At 42.3% G+C, this 27,256-nt stretch overlaps 1 protein-coding gene across 1 annotated transcript in view; it reads right to left on the bottom strand.

Moving 5' to 3' along the window:
* The window catches only part of LOC126379936 (adenylate cyclase type 6), a 128,379-nt gene extending 109,619 nt beyond the window's left edge, over positions 1-18,760 (bottom strand). The window contains exon 1 of the mRNA XM_050028950.1: positions 18,642-18,760. The gene's annotated coding sequence lies outside the window, so the exon portion shown is untranslated. The remainder of the gene's footprint in view (positions 1-18,641) is intronic.
* Positions 18,761-27,256: the final 8,496 nt, after the last annotated feature.

The raw sequence follows: 27,256 nt of genomic DNA, 5'->3' as shown, positions 1-27,256 counted from the left end.
TTGGTAATCTAGCATTGACATGCTATGAGTCGTGTCGCGGCCCGCAGCGTGTGTGCGGCCGGGAGGCGTGTGAGCGCCGGCGCCCCCGCGCCGACCGCCGCCGGCGGTCCGCGCGCTGACCGGCCGCCGACCGCCGCCCGGTGAGCCATGATACTTCCCTAATGCAATAACCTATCTCGGAGCCAGCCAGGTATCGCTTCAAAGGTTTCACGGGAAGAACCTATCAGAGTCTATTTGCCTTCTCTACAGATATACAATTTCTATTCTATATACCAAAATTAAATTCAACCGATACTTACGATACGTTAGTTAGTGCTCTGAATATAATCAACTACCCGCTGTAAAATACCTTTTGTAATAGGTTTGCCTAGAAAACATGTACTCGTTCCGGCCGGCAAGCGGACGTGTGGTAGGTACAGTACCCGCCGGGGGCCCCAGCTGCCGCGGGCTTAGAGTTCTGACTGTGACGTATGTTGTGCCTCGACTCCGCATTAAAAGTTATTTTGTTACTAGTTATAAGTTTCCCCCGGCAATTCATCAACAAGGACTACAGTTGTCGCAGTAAGTCATCTCCCTAGCATTATCCCGTTTCTCACGGGGTCCGTTTACCTAACCTGAACATAATATTTGTCAGGTCCGGTTTTTTACAGAAGCCACTGCCTGTCTGACCTTCCAATCCGCGAAGGGAAAACCAGGCCAATACAGGTTAGGTCACTTAGGTTAGGGAATGTGGGTTTCCTCACGATGTTTTCCTTCACCGCTGAGCTCGTGATTATTATTTATGATCCAAACATGAATTCGAAAACAAATACGACAATCATTGGTTTAGACCTGTGCTGGATTCGAACCTTGTCGCAGTAAGTACCTATACACAGGAAATCCATCCCTAGAATTCCTCCATGAAAAGTAGGTATGTGTAAGCGTGAAAAGGTACCAGACAGGTGTAATAACTCGTACAGATTCAGCACAAAATTCGAGTTTCAACTTGTAAAGCGAACACATTCCCCACAGAGAGGGTTATTCATGTGCTGATGGACGCGGCGGCAGCGCCGGTGACGGCTCGCGCCGACAATCGCATTACTGCCTGACTGACATAAACATCATTTCCCCATGATGGATATTGCGTTTGGTCTTCTACCTATATTTATTTGTAGACAACTTGAATTGGGAGGTCAAAGATAAACAGAGGCAGTTGTCGTACGATACTAACACCTAAAGATAGATGGATTCTGTCTCGGACAATAACAGAAGTCCAGCGCGGTGCCACACGCGCGACGCGGTGTCAGCGCACAGTGATTGATATTAGCAAAACTCGAGTCAACAGGGGCGCGGGGCGGTGCGGGGGGCGCGGCTGTTATCACGCGCTATCACCGCGTATCTCCACTCTCCACACGATCGGCCATTCATGGTCATTATCGCTCTAATGCTCGTCACACCATTAATCCGCAAATCAGTGATCCCGATATTCGTTACAAAATCCAATGCAGAAAGTTGGAATACAAAAGCAAGCATTGAAATTCTCCTGAATAAGGGACTTTTCAGGCTACTTGTTCCGAAAAAATATGGTTGGCGTTATACAAATTTAATATGATAATTACCGATTTTGTCATTGCTCGGATACAACAAACATATAATGTAATGGCAGGGCACTCTATAAAAAATATTATTGCTTGATATTTGGATCAAATATGAATATAATTATGTTGCTACCTATATTGATTTTCTTTATACTATTCAGAATAATAATGGGTGGAAGATATGTTGTGTCTGGGTGTAATAACAACGGTCACTATTTATACCCGAAAACAAGGATAAAAGATGCATATTACGTCCGTTATCCATGAAATTGGAAGTTTGAACGAAGGCGACACTGTACAGCGCCATCTATAGTTTGTTTGGGGAATGTAGCCTGGAAAGTCCCTCATTGCTGTTACATCTAATTACAAATTGCAAACGTCACACTTCTACACGGCCCGGTAATCTACTCTGTCTCCATATCTCCGACAGGTCATCGGGCGGACAGCAACAACGTGGAGACGCTTGGTTTTTTACCCCACTTGACTTCACTCTCAGGTGTATCAGTCAAGATCACCACGTCATCTTTTCCGGAGTCCGCCTCCCGACACCTGTGCCAGTCACCTGTGCCCTAGCGTCCTGCAGATGACAATGCTAGTGATTGTATCTTGTCTTAGGGTCGATGGCACAGATCACCCTTTGGTGTTCCACTTAGAACAGTGGTGAAAGGATTAATTAGTCTACCTAATAGAAATGTTTTTGAGCGAGGACCGCCTCAGGTAACGGTAGTATTAATAGAGGTACATCACTCGAGATCGAGGGTCCTTTCTTCCCTTTGTTGTTTGATAACAAAATACTATATTGTAATATTAATAACTATTTGCTCTCTAATTAACGCACGCTTCTTCACGCTTTTCCTGTGAAACAAACTGATTGCCGGAAGCGGGAACAACGGCATCGATGAGCGGCACAAACAATTCTAAATATGTAGATATATCGGAGCAGGCTGCCGGCGCCCCGGGGCACAGAGAGTACGGCAGAGATGTCTGGGGCCCAGGTTCGCGTACTGCGCCCTTCACTCGACACTATTATCTAAGAATACTTACTTAACAGACTCTACCCCGCTCTAATTGCTTTCAATCAGTGGCATCCACTTTATGGCGAAAACAAACGAAAAAGGTATTCGTTATTTTTAATGTTAATTAGAGAAATTAAATTGAATTTCTGCGTTCGTTGCGACCCGGCTCGGATGTCGAGTGCAAAGATTCATATTTTTACCTAATTAGTCGCGGGGATGAATAAAATGATGCAAAATATGAGGAGCCTGCGGGGTGAGGGTGGCGGCGCATCCCCGCATGTGGATGGACGCTGTTAGAGATTCTTTCACACTAGCGATTAACACAGGTCCAATTAACGTCAAAAGAAAAGACGGATTTTGTGAAAATTTCTAATAACGAACAGACGTCTTATATAGAATGCAACCCAAAAAATGGTCGCGCTGATATCAATATAAATGAATAATAAAACCTTGTTTTTAAGAAAAAGCATGAGATACCTAATTAGGGATATTGTATTGCCAACAAGGCGCTCGAGTGACACCAAGTTGTGGTTGTCCCCAACTTCATTGTTTCGTGTTCTCGGTCATCATAGAGGACACCACTATGACTCTTGTCTTAAAGTAGTCTGTGCTCCGGTTAAAAGGGGGTCACAATGAAGCAATTCATCCAAAAATGGAGATAAGGCTATTTGATATTTATTGACGTTGCGTTCTTACTTACTGTTATTACTTACGTAACTATAATAAACACAAATGTCATATTGCAATACTCGTTGTTTTAGCAGATGAATTCCTTGAATGTGGCCTCTCTAGACCCCTGAAGTGTGACGGGGGCGTTACCCGCGGCCCGCGGTCGCTTGGCATCACATCCGAGTGAAAGACGCCCGGACGGCGACCCCCTCGCGTGCCCCCGCGCTCGCTAACAGAACAAGCATAAACTAATTGTTACCCGACACTCACAGTAGTGCAGTGTCAATTAGTGTCCGCAATCCGACAGCTAATGAATTTACCTCTCACACCGCGATATCAATTTAAATATTTAACTTAAAAGTAGCGTTCGTGCACCGAATGTAAATGAATATGTTATACAATACAATTCATCAACACCGTATACCCAATATTGAATGAACCCTCCCGTCATTAATGGTATGCGGGACCACCCCCCTCGCCCTCCGCTCCGCTCCGCTTCAGGTTGGTTGGTATGAGTAATTAGATATTTTTCCGAAACATACTGCCTTATTTACTAATAATCCGCGCCACGAATGAAGTCGAAGGATTTTAATGAACTAATTGTTTTTGTAACGTGACTTGTTGTTTTTTTGAACCAAATGGCATTAACTGTTTGGCCAGACAAATGGGGAACGCTGACAGCTCTCACCCAGTACAAAATTTAAGACAACAGTCACGACAGTGCCCAGGCTCACGCGCACGTGGGTGAAATATGAAAAAAATAATCGACTTTAGCGGACCGATAGCGATAAGCGCTGAATGAGAGAATTCGGCAACTACGCCGCGCCGGCGGGGTTGGTATCTGGCTCCTGAAGTGTTTGTTGTCGCGAGCTGATTGGCCACCTATATGGCTAGGTCGTATATTACGATATTTTTACGTCACTAAGTGGGATGTATTCCGAAACCTTAACTACCAGGCATAAAAATTCAAAGATACAAGATGATAGACCTAAAAAATCTACTTTGCACTTTTCCGGTGAATGTAGTTGAAAAACTACTAGAAATTCAGGAAAATGTATGAAAACAAAATTGTAAAATAAGCTTTTATTTAGTCGAGGAACTGTTTTCTCTAGAACGCACCGTTTCTGAAAAACCTTAAAATGTGATCTTTCCCCCCTCCCCACTCCGGCTCGCCTCCTAGGTGTGGGGAATTTTAGAACGTTAACTCCCTAAACACCCTGAACACATTCCTGAAAGAATCGCTTAGGCCCCTCTCACGCACTCTACAACCCCTTTTTTGGCCGGAATATATGCAGAATCTGCGACAGTAGCGCCGCGGCCTCGGGACTTCTTTCCTGCCATGGACTGTGTTTTTTAAACCTAGTTTTATAATCATCGAATCAAATCAAATCAAATCATTTATTTGCTGTAAATGTGGTACATTGGTTGTTATATATGTTTGTAATAACCCACAATGTTTGTCACTGTCAGTATCTACATTATATTAGTAACGAGGACGATGATTTAATCTACAAACCACTAACAATTTGATTACTACAATCAATAGAATAATTAGTGTATATGTATACGCTTGCAATATTCATTACAATGAGGATAATTACGACGTTAAATTGGAACCAAGTATGTATTATAGGTATAGGTTCAACTCGCCACTGTAATCCCGATGATATGAAGTAATAAAATGACCAAGACACACTGTATGATTATGGTGACAGGTTATTGCAGTATCACAAACCAGCCCATTTGTGTCCCACATTCTTCTATCCTCGTGTGTTTTGCGAGACCAATGTCCGAGCTCATCAACTCATTGAGCCGCTTCTTCTTGGGTTGTGAGGTAGATTACTAACCAAATCAACCCTGGTGTCAGGGTTAGTATTGCGCCGCCAAAGACCCCTGACATGGCTCATGTAACTAACTTTCATCAGTAAGTAGTAGAAGCACCGATCATCAGCAGCACCGGTGATCAGCCTGTAATATTCTAACCAAACTAGGTATCACAAAGTGATTTTTGTGATATGTGTAATGTAACGACTAGAAATAGAAGCCGGGACCGACTGCTTAAAGTGTACTCTGAAGCACGGATTATCTTACTTTCGGCCAATCAGGTGATCAACCTGTAATGTCATAACCAAACTAAGGATCAGAAAGTGATTTCTGTGATTACGTCCCCGGGACCCGGGACCTCCGGTTCAGGATCCCAACGCTCAATTACCGCCGTTTAATGAAGTCCAAATTCATATAGTAATTAATAATTTTGAAATGTATTAATATTATGTTACATACCTAAATATTACACGCTATACGGTTAACACACGATTGAGTTAATATTACGAGTAGAACATCACCGGCGGCAGTATGATTGGCAGCCGTTTCGTGTTGACTTGAATTTGGTATAACTACTTACCAAAACCCGTATAATTATGTCTATTTATCTTCTATTTATAGAGATATCGGTGTTCGTCGTCTATTATTGATTTAGGTGACGCAGGGTTATTGTATGGTGGAGTGTTTTCTGCTCATGCTCGGGGAAAACAGAAACTTAGAACTGAAATGTCACGTTGTAGGGTGTACATATGTATGTATGAGTTGTATGAATATACACTCACGGTTGGATTGGACGTTTCTAATGAAATTGAAAAAAGCATGCAAAGCAAAATCATGAGAAAAGATTTGCGATATCGGGCGACACGTTTTAATGATGTTTATTTCATATTTGTGTCAATATAATATATTATATTTGACCAATTTGACTGCCAATTGAGAGCGCCACTTACGTACCTATTGTTAAAATAAAAATAAGTTTTACTCTAAAATGTTTTTCATTTTCTACTGAGAACCAAATAAATCCCTCTCTTCCAAACTGTATCAGGACGATGAAATCAATATTGTACATTTTTTTATAGCTTCGAAGCAGCGACTGCCATAGGGCGGCCAGCCAGGATACCTCGCCACAGGCCGTGGTACATTAGGTACGCTACGTTCCCCTACAATGTGTCTCTGTCGACATATGATACCGTGGCAAGGCGACACATAGTAGATAGTTTATTATCATTGGGTGTCAAAGTGACAAAACAATTGTCAAGTGAGGGTTGTAATTGTCTGTTCCCCTGCCGGGCGCTCGTGGCAGCCTGGGCGCGTGGTCGCGGCGGCGATCGATCATCGTCAGAACATATTCCGAATTCATAGCCGTGTGCTGTCCCGCACAGAAGAGTTCACGCCCTGCATATTCCATAATACATATTTTGGCGACGTCTTCGTGTCGGATATTGGCCGTGCCATGAATATTCTAATACCGCTGTCAAACAATCTACCGGCTAACCTCTGACAGTGATAACTTCGTCAACCACACACACATCACTCACTCACTTCAGATAAGTTTCGGATGAAGAGTGTTAATATTTCTGATTGTAAAATTGTTAAGTCTAAAACAATAATAATAAGGCGAGTGCACACTAGTATTTTACGGCCAGTGCAGTATCTCTGCTCTGAGTTGCTTTGTATAATATTTTCCACCTCGTATAACCTCTTGAAAAAACGGGGAACTTATCGTTTTCCTTTGTGAACTAGAACATTAACAAGTTTTAAGACTTATTTGATTAATAAGCTGCAAGCTAAGTTCCATATTAGGTATAAACAGTTTCCAAGGAGTAAATGAAGTATAAAAATTCGCTTGAACTCGCAGTTGCAGTGAGAGTTGTGAAACTTGTGAGTTTCCCTTAGCACAGAACATCCAAAAGAACCTAAATTAACCAACTATCAACCCCGTTTTGGCGGGTGATTGGTGGTGTACTTTAAGTGGCGGTGTCCGGCGCGGGCGGTGTCATGTCACACAGATGAACGCGATATGTCATTGTCGTATGTAACGTTATATCAAGCTACATACGCGTTTTGAAAACGTCATTAAATTCTCAGTTAAAAGCGTAACCGACATAAGCGTATCTATTGAGTCCTCTAAACGTATAGTACTACTTATAACATAGCACCATTTCTGCATCCCCGAAGGGGTAGGCAGAAGTGTATCGCCTATGCATACACCCACTCCTCGCCAGCTATGTTAAGTCCCATGTAAGCCAGGGGTGAGCCATTGCCATTAACCGGACAGAAATCCTGGAAACCGTGTGATATCAATTATCTATGATCCAAATTATAAAGTCGTATTCAGTGGATTAGAGCCCAACACTGGATTTGAACCCGTAACACTGCGATGCTACCCACACGTTGTCCGAATATACCACGGGTTTCTAAAACAAAACATGGAAGGGAAACACGCTAGCGGTAACCTCCGCTCATGACATTTCCCTGCCTATAAGTATATAGGTCACTGGTATCTAGGTCTACACCTTTAAGTCGTTCTAGATCTACCTGTTAGCTAGGTGAGCTAGGTTAGTATAGAGCTTTTATAAATGAGTATTTCTTTAAATACCTACGTGCCACGTTGTTCTTGGCTACTAAAGAGCCTCATACACCGCGCGATTCGATCGACAAAAAGATTTTGTATATGGCGAAGATGGTTAGTGTCAGTGTCCACCCTGATAGGCGAAATTTATGTTCGTATTTATTGTAGGTACATCTATATTATTATTATGTAGACTAACAACGAGAAGGTGGTTAATTCTTTTTTCAGAGAGAGAAGGCGGTTTAATATCCATTTCACAACAAACTCCATGTAAATTCATTCAGTTTTTTTTTTATTTAATAGTTGAAGAAACTCTTTGCGGATGAAACAAAAGAGGTTTTTTGTACATCTTGTTTCCTATGAACCGATTGCGATGAAACAATGCTTCGCTCGATACAAGGGAAAGTCATTATTCAAATCTGTTCCGTCAAATCCGACAAATGCGAACAAACAGGACAAAATTTTAAAAATCTAGACGTGTTTAGCTTCTAATTTAACACCTTCCCCCCACACTTATTTTTTAAATATCTTCAATGAATATAAATTATCTCTTTTTATATAGTATACTCATAAAGATATATGTATAAAGATAACTATGCATTTCATGGTTCACGCCACAGATATGAATGTACTATTACGTCGGCGGCCGCGGTTCCTTATTTAATGATCGGATATCTAAGCATGTCTGGTTGAGAGAATACTTTTAGACTTGTTCCAATTAGCGTCACAGTCTAACCACTCCATGAATGTCTCTTACTGTCGTCGAGGTGGGCGCTATACAACGGTTATAGCTCGCTCGCGTTGATGTCTTCTGTATGTAGTTTGCCAAGTAATTATCCAATGTCTTCCGAGCCTCCTATGCCTCATGTGGAACCAAATTATTAGAATGCGGCGACGTATCGGCTCTAATCAATACCCTGTACATATTATATAATGCAATGCAGTACGCGGGATTATAGATATTATATATTAATTAATAGTTATGTAACTACATAAGTACCCCCTGGTACTTAACAACAACTACAAAGGCTCCGTGGCCTTTGTAGTTGCCCTGGCCAGGGTTAATGAAGTTGGTCATTGGTCTAACAACCCACGGAGAAGAACCCACAAAGGAGAAGCAACGTAAACATTACGTACAATAAGTAATCGTTTATGTAGGACCATCGGAAAACACTTCAAAGCCTAAGGGTAATATCTAGAAGATCATGTTCACCATAAACGCTACCTCACCCGGATCTTGTTGGTTGCGCAGCCGACAAGATATCATGTGTCGATTGCATACGTTCTGTTGGTGGAACGACCGTGACACTGTGGTGTTCTAGTGAGGTATGGCCCGTAGGCAGCAAGTGCCGCTTCGGAATGTTAGGCATCCCAGTGCCGGCAACATAACACGCGTGACTTGTCACGTCGCCGCTACTTCCACGTTGCGCTGACAGCAATCACACAAACAACACAAGTTATATGCGCCCAATCACGGACCTCCTGCGTCCACGCGGTTGTGCCGCATTAAAGTCTTACCGTAAGACATGAACCAAAGCGAATATACATGGTGTTAGTGACATCGTAACGAATACTGAGGGGGATGATTCAGACCATGATTCTGAGTTAATATCTACTGGATTTTTTAGTTTTGTAAAATTATTTTCAATTCTATATTTTTGCGATGGAAAATTCTACTTGATATTAACTCAAAATAATGAGCTGAACCATCCCTCTCAGTATTCGTTACGATGTCACTTACACCCCGTACGAGTACGTATAAGTAGCCATACAAGTAGGTGTAAATGTTAGTGACACCGTAACGAATACTGAGGGGGATGATTCAGACCATGACTCTGAGTTGATATCAATTGGTATTTCCTGTCGAAAAACTCATGAAAAGTTTTGTGCTGTTTAAATTATTTTCAGTTCCACTTGATATCAACTCATAATCATGGTCTGAATCATCCCCCTTAGTATTCGTTATGATGTCACTAACACCCTGTATAGTGTTAGGACTTAACATGGGCCTAATTTTCGAGGAGGACCTTTTATTGCGGTCCACTTTAGAGTAACTTATTTCGAGTAGAACGATTCGAACGCCGAATGATGGACAAATAATATAAAGAATATAACCAAAAACTGCACAATACTATACGTATAGTCGTAAGTGGTACTGGCACCAAAGAAACGCGGCTCTTTTAAATATTTTTTTTGTTTTTACTCCACAGCAAATACAATATACGGTACAAGCGTCAAACTCTATTACCTTAGTGCAAAGTCTAAAGTAAAACAACAAATAAGTACCTAATAAAAACTAGGCAAAATGTGCGCCGAACTCGCGCTTGTTAGGTATCCGCAACTAATACCAGTGTCACCGTACCTACGCACCTCACAACAACAACGTTATGCCTGCTGAATCCTGGGTGTGCGGCGCCGACTCGCGTTTGGGAAGTTTAAACATTTTTTTTATTAAAAACAATATTCATCATTACTTTAAGAGCCACGCTCTTGTCGGTGCAGCATTTTCCATGCTACTTTTTTAGGGGAAAAATAGGGCAGTTTCCCTCTCGACTTCCCGCAGTACTCTGTCTGACGCAAGTGGGATGGCGCCCAGAGAAGTCTATTACAAAGCCATACTAGGATTCCTGTCCTCCGCCGCTCAATAGTACTGACAGTTACTGCAGCCCTCTGTCAGGTTAAAAAGAATATTAATTATTACATAAACAGCCCAGGTTCGTATACGTCCCAATGCTGAACATGGGCCTCCCCTCGATCAACCGGAGGGGGTATGGAGCCCACTGCGGAGTGGTGGAGGTTTTTGTTTTTTGACGTGACTTATTGTAGATTTGTAAGGGTGGTGGAGGAAGTATCTACTATAATCAAACTGGATTTGAATCCCCAAGGACGGGGAAGTAGCTAAGTACCACGAGTTATAAAATCGTGACTTTTTTATTCTTAATTTATATAAAAAAATATTAAAGAAATAGAAAACGATTAATAATAACATATATAATTGACTTGATGTGAGTGAGTATCACGAGGCGTTCATTAAACGGCTTGTCCGGCACGCAATGGTGATGATAATACCTCGGGACAATGAATGCGTCTTTAACTACAGGCTGTTAGTGACATCAAACGAATACTGAGGGGGATGGTCCAAGCCATGTATTTTCAAAGATATTTTTCTGTTTTTGAGGTAATTAAATTTCCTAATGGTGTCTCTATCAGCAGGTCCTGCGCGCCTGTGTTCCGGCGAGGTGCACCGAGCGCGCGCCCGCCCCCGCCCCCGCCCCCGCCCCCGTCTGACCCACCTCTACAGGACACGCCGACGTACAACACTTTTTCCTCCATTTTCTTTAAATACCGTCACGAGGAACTCGACACTCGGCAGGTACAAATAGGGTATATTTAGCTATATACCGTATTATTCGGGTTCAGTCAATAGAAAATCTTTGTTGAGGAAAAATGGGCTTCTAATTTCCTTTGAATATAAAAATTAGGATCTTATTTTCATTGTTAACGCGAACAACATTTTCTTGGGCCTGTATTCAATACAAGCGAACTGTATGTAGGCACAATATGTATCTATAGATATTATCTATAAATACTATAATACAACTCAAGGCGGGGTCATTTCTGTCGATTATTTAATTAAAGTTAGTCCACAAGTCGCCACACGTATTCCGAGAGTCGCGCGCGCTATAGAAAGTAGGTAGTACCATTTGTTAAATTCTGATAAGTGGTTAGAAAGACGTACATAACATACATACAATAGCAGTCACAAACATAACCCATATTTAGCTTTGCCATAATAGTAGTGATAAGTATATGTCATTTACGGTACCCCTTCTCTACCATGTAGAAAAGGGGGCGTTGTTCTTTTTTATTATGCTTTTACGTGATGTCTTGCCCACGCTTGCGCCACGCATAGAAGCCATGTCAAAAAAGTACTTAATTATAAAATAAAGTGGATTTTAATAGTAACTAATCTTTAGAACCACAAGGGCTGCCCGCGGCCTTTGATTCAAATTGAACGCCTTCAATGCGCTACTTTCATTACGGGCAAAGCGGTAAGTCCTCACAAAGTAGCGTCGGATACGACTCCTTTCAATTAATTAATATGCAAGGAAATGATGGTAAAATAGAATATCATGGTGCTTGTTGACGCCAGTAGCGAGCATGCGGCCCGCGATACATACGGAAGTGGCGGCAGGTTTGGAGATGCTGAGAGGAATCCTTGCAAGCGCCAAGGTACTGTAATCCGGGATAAGCCGCCGCCGCCGCCACCGCCGCCATGTCACATCCAACTAAATTGTTCCACCTACTGCCCGCGCTTGTAAAGGTCGCCTGATGTTGCCCGGACACCAGCTGACCACAGGCGTCTAGTTACCTCACAGTATGTGTGCTAACAAATTGCAATATCTGTACACAACTTTTAGCCTAAAGTTTCAGTCAAACTGACAGTTTTGTTTGTGTATCCAGATATACTGACGAAACAGAGATGCCTAAAGGAATAACTAAGTACTTGGTGGTTAAGCAGATGTAGATTTTGGTATACTTTAATACAGCCTTTTCGGCATGGAATACATGCTGCGCCAATTCCACATACGACATGACGATGTAGGGATGGTGGACCTGCATGATTATGGACCATCGACGCATGTATTTTATGTTTATCCAATAGGCACCTAACCTCCTTTGCGGGAGTCATTGAATTACTAAAAACGTATGCAATAAAACTGGTAGAGCCGTAAATATTATAATAGTATTACCTTTATAGTCGTAAACCAACGAATGATGACATTATTAAAATGTCAAATAAGAGATGGCGTCGGCTGACCTCGGCCCGCCTATCCTGTAATTTATATAGCGTGCATTGTGCCATCAATAACAATTGAATCGGCGATCAGCCGCTAATGCCGGCCATCGGTCGCAGGAGATGTAATTAATCGCAATTATTTGCTTCTTCGCCGCAGACAACTGCTCTGCTTTTTTCTCACAATTAGCAAGAACTGTTGCCGACAGCGGCACATATACACACACACACACACACACATATTATACCTATAGCCACCTAAATTAGTAACTAATCTGTCGTCAACACGTGCTCGTATGTTTTGAATTTATTTATTTATTCACTTCTTTCGAGCAAACGATGCTTTTCGTTTTTGCTTAAGATAGCTGTACGAAATAAAGCATTTGTTATTGTATAATTCTGTTGCCGGAAGTACTGTTGTTGCGTCGATTGTCCTTAGTTTTTGTTTTTTATATCCAGTATAATTAATGTCATGGTAGATTCACACTGACGGAGTAAAGGAATTAATGATTTATTGTCGGCATCAATAAGTCAATAGATCGTTCATTCAGATATGCAAGTGAAACGCTACCGGGCCTGCCGGGGCGCCGCCGCGCCGGGGCGTTCACAGCTAGATGCCGGGCTAATTAGACAATTAACGTGGTCGTTCAAACGCTATCAACTGTAAATTCTGATAGATAAAGTACTGCCTGGGGATTAATTGAATCTCGCGAGTCGCAAGATGATCAGGAATCGGAATTAAGTTTAATCGTAGGGAGAGACCGAAGGTGGCGGAGGTGGCAAATGTATAGAGCGGCGCGGACGCAGGCGCGCGCGCGGATGTGAGAGCGGGCGCGGTGCGAGGTTGCGACGGCGGCGCCGGCGCGCGGCATGCGTGACGAGACGAAGCCGCGATCTGTGAAACTGTTCTCTGTAAGTAAACAAATACCTACTTAACTACCAGGAAGCCAACGCCGGCCTCGACTCATCAAACTCGCCGCGCACTCGCAACAAATTATAACTTTATACAAATTACGAACACTGACGGCAGCTTCGTCACCGCAAACCATCGAAATGAAACGATCGTTTCGGTGACGAAGCGTTATCTAAACGTGTCGTGAAAATTATAACTATAATTTCCTGAAATGGCAAGGTTGACGTTCGCTATTTAATTTACCTACAAGGCAGTTAGTTCAATATCAAAGATAAAGGATTATCTACTTAGTGGCAACGTGTAGAGAGGGCCGGCCGGCTGTAGCGAGCCGCGGCGCGCGGCGACCGGAACAATGAGTGCGTACGCTATTATGTAGCATCTTACTTTATTAGCTGCCGGCAGTTTGCACTAAGCCCCCTGAGTGCTTTACTTTATAAGCTGAATTTTAAAAGTGCGACTAAACGGAAGCCGATGGCTGGTCCCGGTAATATGACGCCGTCACGCGTCACACGCGCGACACCTCGACAACTTATTAATTAACCAAATTAAGGCCGTAATCAGTCGATGTGCGCGAGACACCGAAGCACAGCGTCCCAACCCGCCGCGTACCTGCCGCCTCACACACACATACATACAGACGAGTCTCACGTGTATACGCCATAAACTGCGGTAAGAGGAAAATCTATAAAGAACTTTCCGCTTTATCATACATGTTATATAACATTTATTGCACTTTTAACAGCTATAATAGGATAACAGCAGTAGCGGATCCAGGACTAAAGTTTTGGGGCGCTTGGTTCGAAATTGTAGTGTGTTTATATTAATCATTAGCGAAATGTAAAAACTAGATTCTAAAAATATAGGATAATACAATAATATATTATTTAACTCGAGTTTTCCGAGGGATACACTTGACAGCCAGGTCGCGCTACTGGCAGGAAACCGTGACATCACCGCCAGAGTCTGCAAAGTTAATGAAACTAACGAGAATAACTCCAAAGGAAGAGAACATTATATAAAGACCGTTTCTAAATTAAAGCATTCGCTTACAAAAGCATCACGGCGGGCCAGGAGCCGCCGGTGCCCCGGGCTTTTAGTGAACGTAATGTAATTTCGCTATTGATTCTCCGTCGTTTGCACGGCACGCGTGAGACCACGGCGCGGTGCCTGAGACGCGCGTGCACACGGGAGAGGCGCGCGGCAGCAGCTGAACCTGGCTTGTGACCGAGCCCTGAGGCTGCACGCGCCTGCAGCCACCTGATGGTGCACTTGAAGGTCTCCTCCGAGGACTACTTCCTCCACGGCGCAAATACCGCCGCTCGCCGCTGCACTTCATATCTCTGGAAGGTTCTATTTGCGACGAATTACCTTTCGGTGAATTGACGCGCCGCGAGCTCCGGCGGCCGGAGCCGCTCATCGATTGGCCGGCAAACGCACCACTACACTAATAGGCTTATGACATTATGACGCTGACCATTTCGTCACATTTCACGGTGAAAATTGAAGTGTGAAGCGACGACGGATACCTACATACGAGAATGTATGTGTAAATTACGTATTTTAGACTCGTGTTACTCTCTGACTAGGAAATTTGTTCACAAGGAAAGTGTGCAGCACCTGACGCACAAAAATAGAACCTTTTCCAATATTGTCGTGAGTAAGTTGTAACAGAGGTAATATCGCGGAACCGCCGCCTGTCCCCGCGACGCGACTACGGTGCATAAAGTCGCCTCCATTCATACATTCTGTGACTCCCATCACTAAAACGAAATTATTTCCTCGAGTCGCCTGAAGACGGAAACCCGAGGCGTCGATTTCGTCTGTCTGTTCCATTGATGGCCGCTTAGGAGACCATATCGTCCTAAGGTAACGTTGAGCAGCGGCCGCGCGACAGGTGCCGACCTCCCTCCGGCGGGCGCGGAGCTCGCAATCTAATAAACGCGGAAGTTTCGACGAAAATGTTGACTGATCCCGTAAAGGTCGGCGAGAGTAACCTACTGTAAATAGCCCTTGTAGCGATACTGTGGGTTTAAGCGAAACATCAAAAAGGCAGTTGTTTAAATAGTACGAGTCGGTGTTGATGGTGCGTTAGCGAGCCGGCGCTCTGCGGAGAGCGTCTCGAATGGCCACTACACCGCCGCCATGTTGAGCACAATGAGCGCGTCGCACAATACATGTACGTTGACGATATACTGTCGCGGGTGAGCGCGCGCCCGTCGGTACCGGCGTCGGCGCAGGCGCTGTCACACCACAACATGCGTGTGATAAATACTCACTCTTGCTAGGTATCTTTATAATGCAACAGTAAACGTATAATTATCGAAGCTATTAAGTCCAGCTATTGGCATTGTTTTCGTAGGTAACCTGGAAGATCTCATAATAGAGAATGGTCATAAATTATGTTGTGCAATGTAGTCTTTGATAGACAAGAATGGAGAATGCTACACCGACAAGAGCATGGCTCTTATATGAATGTCGTCTTTTGACTTACGTTAGAGAATCAGCCTATTAAATTAAACTAAGCAGACAAATTAAATGTAACAATTTCAATACTTCTATTGTTTCTGATGTTGCGGTAGTGAGTAAACTATGAACTTAACCATAAGACCGGCCGTTTGTGTGTCCACGCGTAGGGCACCTAGTTCCTAATAATTTACGTGTAAGTAGGCATATGAAAACCCTTTTTTTGACCATTTACTTTCAATACCTTAAAATTATGCAGTAGACAATCTAAGTTACCTGCCCGTGAAATTATTTATGTTTGATGCGACTTACTAATGAAGTTTACCTACGAATGAAGGTAACTTTAAATGAAGTCGCGCTGCTGCTGGTGATGGGTTTGATGCCAGCGGGTTAGTAATGCGGCGGCGTGAGACTGATGACTGCCGACTGCCAACTGCCGACGACACAGCGAGCGCCGCCGCCGGCATTGTTCCAGTATTGCTTCGACGTACAAGGTCTCCTAATTGCTGAGACAAATTCGTCTAATTCGACACGCCTTATACACAAAATCCAACAAAACAATATCTCACGTAAACATGCTTCAACGCCGTAAATGAAATCCCGCTTCATATCTGCTGAGCAGGAAGCTGCGAAACTGGAGCCTATGCTCTGCGCGAGTGCCGGCGGCGCGGCCGTGCACTACGAGTAACTTAACTTTTCACCTCATCAACTCGAATGCCCAAACTAGCCAGATCTTGCGCAGCAAGTAAAGAATGTTGGAATACAATTTCAAATTTGATAAGGAAAACGTATCGATGTTATCTGCCGCCTTGAATAACAAAGTATCCAATTACTTGAAACGCTATGGCCTTTTCCGGAAAATAGCCGTTTTCGATTTTCACTAATCAGTAAATTGCCGCGACCTCGCCCTCGGGTGCTCCGGCGTAAAGGTCGCCCCACGATACACGAAGGCACCGCTGCTCGGAGCCCGATACATGCATTGTACGTATTATAGTAGGCGATGCCTTTCAAAGGTTATCTCATCGATCAAAATTTCAATGCAATCGGGAGCACGAGTCGCTCTGAACTTAGTTCTATTTGCGTACATTGTAAACCTAGTTAGAATATTCTATTATGCTAGCATCTTTTATTGGTGACAAACAATGAGCAGCGGGACCCGCCCCGCATTAGTTGAGCGACGTGCATGTGGCCGATGGCGCGGCGCGTGTGTCCTCGGTGTCGCGGGATGGGGCCCGATCCGGCTCGGAGTAGACCGCACCAACACTGCAATATTGGTTGTCAGGGATGAATGCAGATTCTTATGGTTCTATTGTCGTTTTTCTTGATAAATGGATAATTATCCCCGAAAATTTATAAATCAGATATCAATCAAAGGCAAACAGCTAGAAAATACCTAACAAAATATGTCTTCATTTGAACTTGGGTCTCTGTATTATTATTGACTATTACCACATTTATAACAATTAGCGCAATGTTTATTCGATTAGGTAAAAACTTACCATCCGAAAGCAGAAATCAGTGTAACCTAGGTACTTTGACTCTGATTTCGTACGATTTGCGTTTATAAAACGTTATGCTGATAATATTAACCTCGTCAAAAACACTGTCAAATGCTACACAAATTCCTCTTGTTTTCTAACATCAACCAAGGAAAGTATCTTCCAAATATTTCTGCGATTTGTAGATACTTATTTATCGTACCTAATTATATTTATGAATACTTGGTAACCTTTGCTGGGCCTTCTTCCCACTCGTTTATATCAGTATTATTAAGAATAGGGATCGGTATTCAAATATCTCTACTTTAGTATAAATGAAAAAGTCCTTTGTTAAAAAAGTTTATTTTTGCCTTACAAAACGTAAAAGGCAAAGTAACTGTCTGATATAGGTACCTATTCTATAATTAGAAAAGGTACTGCGTTAAGAGGTATCAAATTAAAATATGAATGCAAGTGGTGTTGTGAAGTACGGGGCACAGAGTGAAGTGGGGGCGGGGGCGGGGGGGGGGGCGCCTCGACGACGGGAGCCCGGACCACACGCGTCACGCGACACCGCGCGGAGCGGCGACGACGCCACGCGACGCTACATTACGTTAAACGACGTGACTAACTGACCATTCGCAAAAGATCATCGTAAAATACCTATGCCATTTTATTTTTTCCTACATACTTAGCTTGAAAGGAGACTAATGCACAGGTAAAAGAAAAATCTGCACAGAAAACTAATTTATTAAATCAAGTTTACTACGATGGAGATCCCAACGGGCAATGGACTTGAGTTTATGTTAGTACTTATGTAGGTACAGCAGCTGTACCTACTACTTTGTACTTAATTGTTTGTTAACTAGTGTACCTATTTAGTATTTCAAAATAAAGATGAGTTACATACATCGTAGCAACCTTTCACTAGGCCGGCTTTTTAATATCCTGCAACGATAGAGCAGTTTCTTGATTCTTAAAGTACGTTGAACAGCCAATATCTGAAAAATGTAAACCAATCGACCGAACAGCGAGCAGCGTGCAAGGCAACCAGTTTCAGCCGGCGAGCGGCGCGGCGAGCGGCGTGGTCGCCGGCGACAAGTTAAGGATGAGTTGCGCGACCTTCACGTGCTACTCGCCGTGACTCACGGCGGCCGCGGCGTCGCCTCGCGCACCGACCTCACTCGAAAACTCAAACAATAAAACCAAATCCCATGTTAATCTATCGAGATACCCACCTGAAAATTATCTCTTAACCTTCCGCTGAAGGAGTCGCTGCTCTGTCCCCACTTGCACAGTTTAAGTAGTTGCTGAAGTTGAAAATTACTTACATGCGTGCGCGTCGAGGGTGGGGGGCGGCGCGGGTGTCGCGGGGACGTCGGGCGGTCGAGCGGCTCGTCGGGCGGTCGGGTGAGGCGAGAAACACACGGCGTGCGGTCCGCGCGCGGCGGACTCGAGCGCGCGACTGAGGGCCGCGCGGTCGGCGCGCCGCGGCGAGGCTCGCGGGGTGATAACCGCTGATAAGCGACGCGTTACACGCGCGGCCGCTAAAATGCTGCGCGCCGCGCTGCCGGTTCCTGCTCCTGCAGCATGCCGCCACCTACTCTACTGCACACCACATACAGTCTTTGGCATTTTCGAAATAAACATTTATATTTCCATCATACAGTTAACTTATAAAATGGGTACAATTATGCAGATACTCTTTTTGCATTTTGGAGTCCTTTTTATTTCGAAAGTTTATCTTGTGTACCTACTCTTCTTCTTCTTCTTCTTGTACCTACTTAAATAGTTATTATCCTTTTAAAAGTGTGACAGGTACTTAGTTTTGCAGACCATTGTATAATCGTTTATTGCAGTGAACTGTGTTTTCCACCTCACAGTTACCTACTTAGATAAAGAAAAGTCAAAATATGTATATATTTTTTAAATGCCTTGCTAAAAGGTGAGTTGATTTATACTTCTAATATAATATCTAAATGATGCGAAATGGCATCATGTAGGTGTATCTATCTATCTCCCGATATATGTCAATACCTATTTCGATTATATTTTTTTTTTAAACTACACAAAGTCTATACGGATCTAATGTTCAAAACATTACGGTTCAATAGATGATAGGTAGTCAAACAAACGATTAGCATTGGACGATTACTGTCGGGCACATCGGCGCCAGAGTTGAGAGTAAAGCAGAGCGGCCGCGGCCGCAGCTATCACTGCGCGCACGCTTAGTGTCAGTGAGCGGCATTTTATCGGCGAACAATGACAACAAATGGTAGCGTAACTCGTCAGCGACTCCTGTTTAGTGATGCGCCGTCCCCGGGAATGTTCCCAAGGTGGGAACGGATCTGTGAACCCGCGTAGACTAATAAAAAAGTAAAAATATTTAATTTTACCTACTTACATTCAGTTTGGCTTGTCACCTTCATTATTTTTGGCGTTAATTATGTTTTACCTACTAAGTTAAAGGAGGCAAGGAATAGCATCATAAAAGTAGATTAAGTTTAGTGAAATGACTATAAAATGTATAAGCTATGTCGCCATGGCTATTCAATCTATTCACATTGTCCTGTTTGCACTTTGGCGCAACATGTGGTTTTAGTTGAATCTTTTCGATTTTGTCGAATCCAGTTAATTTCTGTCGATTTCAATCAATTTTACAATAAATCTATCGATTCTAATAAATTATATCAAATATTTTATTTATTTATTTAGTCATTTCCAGACGATTTTATCTAATTCAGTCGAGTGGAGTGGATCCAAGTCATTTCTGACGATTTCAGTCAATTTTGTCGAATCCATTCCATTTTAGTTGTAGGTATCCAGTCTGTTTTTTTCGAATACAGTCGAATGGTGTGGTTCAAACTGCCATTCCTGACGATTTAGTGGAATGCAGTCGATTCGGGTCAGTTAGTCGGATCGAGCCGAGTTGAGTGGATTCAAGTGATCCCTGTATATTCCAGTCGAACCAAGTGGGTATGTACACTGAACTCGACATAATAAAATACTTGAAGAATTAAACAATTACTAAATAGTGAGACCGTGGGTAATATAATAATAAATAATAATAATAAAAATGTATGTATTTATGAAACATAGAGCCTCCTTTGTTTGGGGTTAGTTAAAATTTAGCATCGCGTTTTTTTTCTTTGTTTTCTACATAAAAGAAACTGGCGATAATTCTTAGAACGACGTTGTTGTGAAAAATATTTTTATTCTTTGTTTATTTACATTTTAGGGATTCGTGTTTAATTTTATTTTGAAATCAACAATACACCTACACCACAATAAACCTACCTACAATAAACCTACTTTGATAAATAATACATATAGAATTTTTAAGGGTTTTTTTAGTCCGTTCCCGCAAACTGGGAATTTTCCCGGGCACATGGGAATATTCCCGACAACCTTCCCGCGGCACATAATTATTCCTATTCACTATTATTTACTATGTATTGATATTCCACCGCCGCGGTCGTGGCAACGGCAACCATGCGGTGGCAAACAATCGGCCGTGCAGCGGCGCGCGCGTCATTCGCTCCGCAGCCCCCGCGCGGCGCCTGCGCCGCCGCCGCCGGGGGCGCCACCGTCCAACGCGCGCGCTCCACCTACACCTTTTATTTCCTCTGTGGTATTGGTGCTAGCCAGCACATAACACTTAGGCTTCACCTGTACCGACGCCGTAACAGTGCAGGGGATCGTCTCCCCGCGGTTACGTGCCGCATTCACTCTTGTCATCTTTGCACTTTATACCAATTATAGTTAGCTTAAATACCTAGTCTGCACTAGTTAATGATAAAATGATTCGTCAAATAACCAAATAATGTAGCGGAAGAATTTAGCACCTACAACCCTAGAAGCTTACTGAGACGAGCTTCACACATTGCTTGTAGGAGCGTCACGACCACTGGGGTGGAATCAAGCCGGCCACGGGCACGAGCCACGGCACTGTACAGCGGCGACAGAGGAGATTAAGTAGTACCTCTAGAAGGTATAAACCTTTGATGTGTAATATTATGTTACTATGTATAAACTATTGGGGATTTTACCCAACTCTCGGGCCCAACAATCCTCGTCCAATAAGGACCTATCCACATTTTCACGGCGAGACGATTCGAATTGAGCACGGATCAGTGCGTGGTCCATGGTGCAATTACGACGTTTCACCATTGAATAACAATAATACTCCGTCTAGCAGGGACACCCTCCGCCCCGCACCGACACGAGCTTGGAGCGGGCTCGATTTGTTTCAGCTCTTCGTTATTTAGTATATTTAAGCCGTAACCCGTAAGGACTAAGGGAGTAAGCGGTCAGTCCGTAAGTATGTCTCGCTCACACGTATGGGGAACAAGATTTTGAATAGAGTGTCCAGGCTGTTGTTTTACGACAACAACGTTAACGTGAATTTGCACGTTACGACGGCGTCAGATTCCCACGCTACAATTCGGTGGAGATGTAGAACTAAAGGCACTTACTCCGGTGACAACAAACTACCGAGTTAGCCCTTCTCGACGGAGAGAAAACCTCGAACATTAAATCAAATTTTGCGTGCGACTACATGTAATATATAAATGTAACGCCCTAGAGCGCCTCACTAGCAATACGCAACTACGAACGAAATATGGAAAACTTTCGCAAGTCATTATGTTAGACCACCTGAGGACTAGGTCTAGATCCCAACTAACATTTAAGCACACCCGGACATTTCATAAAAAAATCTCAATCCTACCATGTGCCGCCTCACCGCGTCAGTGTGAGCGAGACAGATCACCCACGATCCCCCTTACTCCTTAGAGGCTTCCGACCTTCTAGACTAAAGTAAGACCTAGGAGGGGTGAGGTAGATCTCTCTCGGCATGAACATTAACACTTTGAGCGGCAGTCTAGATCGAAGTACAATATAAATAAATGTAAGCTGCTCTATTGTCTTTTAATCTCCTTAGGTAAGTTGTAATGGACACTAAAATGTTGTTGCGATTGCGATCTCCCGCGACGACCCTAATGATGACAAGACGCGTAGCCTAGCTACCCGCGGGGTGCCCGCCCCGCTACCCGCTGCTCCTGGTTGAACATGGTTTAATTCAAAACTCATCACGACTATGACTATAAAATTATACTTTCTATTGTCTTTATATTACAATACAAAGCAACTCAATTTAACTTCATTATTGCTTAAAACGTTAATAGCTTCGTCTTCTTTATCTATTTACTTAGTTAAAAAGTTTCTCCTTTTCAGTGTAGGTACTTTCATATTTCTAATAATATTATTAAAATATTAATAAAATCCTGCCGCATTACTATGTATACTTGGAAAATGTTGAGAAAAGTCACAACCTAGGTATATCTAATTAGCGATGTTCAGTTCAGATGGGATACCTACAGAGCAGTCTCGCTTTGCAGGAGTTAGTTTCAGGTTTCAGTCCACTCCGACTGAAAGCAAATCAATAATATCCGATAGGATTTTGCTCTGTTATGTATCCTTCAAAGGATCTCGTATTTAGAAATTCCAATCCGGAAATACCACATTACAGTCCAGCATTTATTATCGAAGCTTTCTGGGAGAACATACGAATATTGTCACACGTAACATACAGCCTAGTGCTTCTCATTGGAATTCAATTTTGCAATAGAACTGATGTTGTATTTGAATAAAGCAACATCAAAGTACATTGTTCGGAATTCAAATTCTGATACACGATAGATCGAAATAATTAATAATTAATGAATGCGATGGTTATTGTGTATGTGTGCCTCTGGATCAAACTCCGCTGCTGCTGGGGAGAGACCAATACAAAACTCGTTTAGGTATTGTACGATCAACAAAGAACACTCATCAAAAAATTAAAAGAAAATGTAGCCTGGCAAGTCTCTCATTATAATACTTATTATAGGTACGTACAGCTAGTATCTCGCGCGCGAATTCGCCCGTGTATCGATTTGACAATATCCTATGTCCATCTATAAGTATGTGTGATAATTGTTAACCAACTCGGTCCACGGTTTAGGCTAAAAGGATAATAAATTAATAAACAGACAGACACAAATAGACACGTCCGCAAGGTCTAGGCCACATTCGGCTATGAGTTAATTTTTCTCCATATTGTCTCCAGTGCACTAGACCACTGCCGAACCCATTTGCCGCATATGGCATTTAAATACTTGGCCGGACAAAACTTGGTCTGAGAGCTGTCACCCGGCATGTCAGCAGCACCCATTCCTCGTCGTATCTTCTAAAGTATTTGTCCAAATCACATCTAAACAGGTACCAAGTGAACGAGACAGAAGCGACAAATTCGCATTGCAAATGTAGTATTTAATTTTTATATTTGTGATTCACTATTTTTAAACTACTTTAGCAAAAAGGAGGTTATCAATTTGATCCGTATGTATATACATACATATATTGTTGAAATTGCACAATATTCGTATAAGTATGTTAGTCTTCATAGAAAGGCATACTTACAATACAAGGAATAAAAATAAAATTGTTGTTCAAAATTCTAGATTAAGTAAATTAAATTCATCTTTTTTGGGGTTATGTATACGTTTTTACAATAAAATACCAGATAATATTTTAAATTTGTCAGAGAACAAATTTAAAGCTCACGTGAAGCTTACTTTATGTAAAAAAGCCTATTATAAGATTAATGATTACCTAAATGATAAAAATGTCTGGTATTGAATGTGTTCCTCTAGTTATTAAATAACTTGTAATGTACCCTCATTGATTTAAAAGATGTGTTGCTGTTGCAGTTTCTTGTCATTTCTTCTCCTCAGCCATAACACCTTGCGAAATGACGTAAATTCAAAAATGTTACATTGACCTTCAACAAGTTTATCCATGATAATTACGTTGAATAAATGATTCTGAATGAATGAATGAATGAGTCTACGTGTGCCAAATTTCACAGGTGTATGTATGTTTGTTTGTCCATTCATATCTTAGCAACTACAAATCGTGTTGCAGTTAATTACTTATTTTATTTGGATTGTCGTACATTAATTATTAACTTTAATTAGGTTCCTAATTCTATTGATGAAAATATAAGTGGTAATATTAGCTCGAGGCATAATTAAAAATATAATATGGGACATTGATTCTCAAAAGTAAGGGGTTGATATCTGATTCGTGTTAAAAAACCGTCCGTAACCGTGATTCCATTTTGAGATCGATAACAAGGTGTTACTCCTTTTGAATAGATACATTTGTACAGTTGTTAAGTGTATTATTTGACCATCCTCGACCCACTGTTTGTAACAATTAAGTATTATTCAACTTAGTATTATTACAGTGCGGTACGGAAGAAAAACAATTATCTCGTTGATGTCGTTTGTATGGAGGCGGGCCTTGCCAGTGTTGGGACGCAACATGAGGCCGTCAGAGGTCACGACTGCTGCGGAAGCGGGAGCTGGCTGGTGCTGGTGCGGGGGCAAAGGTCTGTTATGTTCGGACGTGGCTACCGATGCGATGTAATAATGTTACCTACTATAGTAAAATTTAAAAAAATCAATTTCTTCAAAGTATTTCTAATACAAATAATATTTATACACGTTTAATATTGTTAGAGTTTAAATTCTAAGATGCAACTTGTGAACGCAGAAAAATGTTAGTGGCAATGAGTAGGCAGTGAAGTAGGGGCCGTTGATGGATTGACGAAGACGGATGTTGACCTCTGGGACGCACGCACTCCGACAAATACAACGCGACTCGCTCTGACAACATTCACTTACTGAAATCCACCTCCAAATAATACGGTAAAAGCTTCGTCAGAATTCACCTGGGTCGCTCCGAACTACGAACTATCGAGAGAATAATGCTATGCCAATTTGTAGATTTTTTTCAGTGTAAAGCGAAGCATGACACACTCCAATGTGGAGGAGGCAGGGAGAGGGGGAGGGAGGGGCGGTCGACACGTCTCCGCTGCATGTGATACTGTTTATAGTGGCTATTAGCACTCGTGGAATTGTCAGTAAAGACCAGCACGTCACCTCTATGGACAGTTTATCACTTGACGGAACGTTTCAGACAGATTGATTGGTTATTAACTAAACAAATCACGCGTAGCTACTAAATAAGATTACACAATGTACTCGCATACTTAACATAGTATCACAGTGTAACCGCAATGGGCGCCCGTGGCGCCTGCTGGGGTAGGGTTGATCAACAGACAAACGACAATAGGAATCACATACTTTTACACTCGAGAGCAGGTAAAATCACTTAATGATGCGCCGATCTTTGGGTGAAAAGAGAATCAATTTTACGTAACTTTCAGAAAATTCTCCGGCCTACATCTACCCCGGCCTGCGCAGTTCACACCGCCTCTTTATCCTATTCACCCCTAAAGACATTTTCTTATACACGACATAAACATAATGTTGGCCGGAAAATATTCGTTTATTTGGGGTATAATTGGTCCCTGTAGTCATTAGTGAGTGCGTGTATCCTGTAAGCCGGGATTAACGCGGCGGGAGGAACTCGGCAAATCAACTGCTAATCGATGCCGCCGTTGGCACGCGGGCCGCGGCGGGGCCCGCCGCCGCCGGCCGCGCGCCGCTGACCCGCGCTGACCCGGGCCGACCCGCGCCGACCGGAACTACTGTAGCCGCCCGCCGCTAATTACATCCCTCTGAAACACCTTCACTTCCTTTTTTCCATTAACAACACAATGTCCGAGAGGATTTTTGCTCGCATTGAACGTCCATAAATGTACCCCCGGATGTAGTTGGCGTTGCTGCGGATACATTTCTCAAGAAATATAATTATGAAGACGTTACAGATGACGGCAAAACAGGAAAATGCGCATTTGTCATGTAGTACTTAGTAGTAGTATCATGTAGCTAACGGTTCAAAAGGTAGGTGGGTACCTATACCTACCTACTTACATTTAAACGAAAGGGGTTATTCCCATTAAAGTGGCAACTTTACCTGCGAATGTTGATAATTAGTAAACGTACCCTATGAATTATTACGAAGGTAGGTAACAGCATATTGTATTATTAAAGGTAAACCTGTAATATTGAAATTTAACTGTTTACCCTAACAACCAATTTTCTATTTATAAAATAACAGTGGGAAAATAAATTACTTACTTACCTATAACAAAAGGTAACCGTTCCTAAGAGTATAAGCCAGATTGTGTGTTTGTAATTAATATTTGACCTTCATGTAAGCAGCGTGACTACTCGGTGAGATTAACGCCTTAGTAAATCCACTGAGCAATTACTTGCTTGAATAACTTTGCTTTCACGTTTAATACGTAATTAACAATTGTACTAGTATTGTGTTTAAATTCGCAGTAATAGTGGTAAGTATACTTACTTGTTTTGGTATACTCACCTATGTTTCAGCTGAAATTATCAGATAAGTATCCAAGTAGGTAACTCGAAAAGCCTAAACTTTCAATTCTCGGCCTAAGAAAGATAAAGTCGGAAATGAACCTAAACTTTCAATTCTCGGGAAATTTAGAGACGCAAATATTAACCTAGGTACATTTACTTAATTAGGTAGGTAACAGGCACCAATTAAGTAATTAATTAAGAAGAGTTTGACTTTATGAAACGGCTTATCTACGCCCACTAAGTAAATTAAACTCGAAAAACTTGACACGATTGTAAGTATTGTAAGAATATTTCTGGAAGATGGTTTACCTTTTTAGGTATCTAAAAGCACTTTTCTTTTGCGCTTGTTTCCCCTTCGCACGTATGTCTGACATAGCCAGTCTTCCAGCGCGCGCGGTTGCTGGGTAACTTAGAAAACTTGTGTTATGATTTTGCAATGCAAAGCCAAGGTTAATACAATACCTAAGTCACATCAAAAAAAGTCTTGACATTTGCTTGACTTTATGCAAATAAGCTAATAATAATAATAAAATAGACATAAATAAAAACACTTTATTTTATTCATATTACCAAGGCAGCTACCGAAAAGAAAAACCTAGAAAATT

This window comes from Pectinophora gossypiella, chromosome Z (assembly GCF_024362695.1).
Source record: "Pectinophora gossypiella chromosome Z, ilPecGoss1.1, whole genome shotgun sequence".
In the NCBI taxonomy this organism is placed as follows: domain Eukaryota; kingdom Metazoa; phylum Arthropoda; class Insecta; order Lepidoptera; family Gelechiidae; genus Pectinophora; species Pectinophora gossypiella.
The sequence above is the reverse complement of the archived record's forward strand: the minus strand, read 5'-3'. Positions and strand labels throughout refer to the sequence as shown.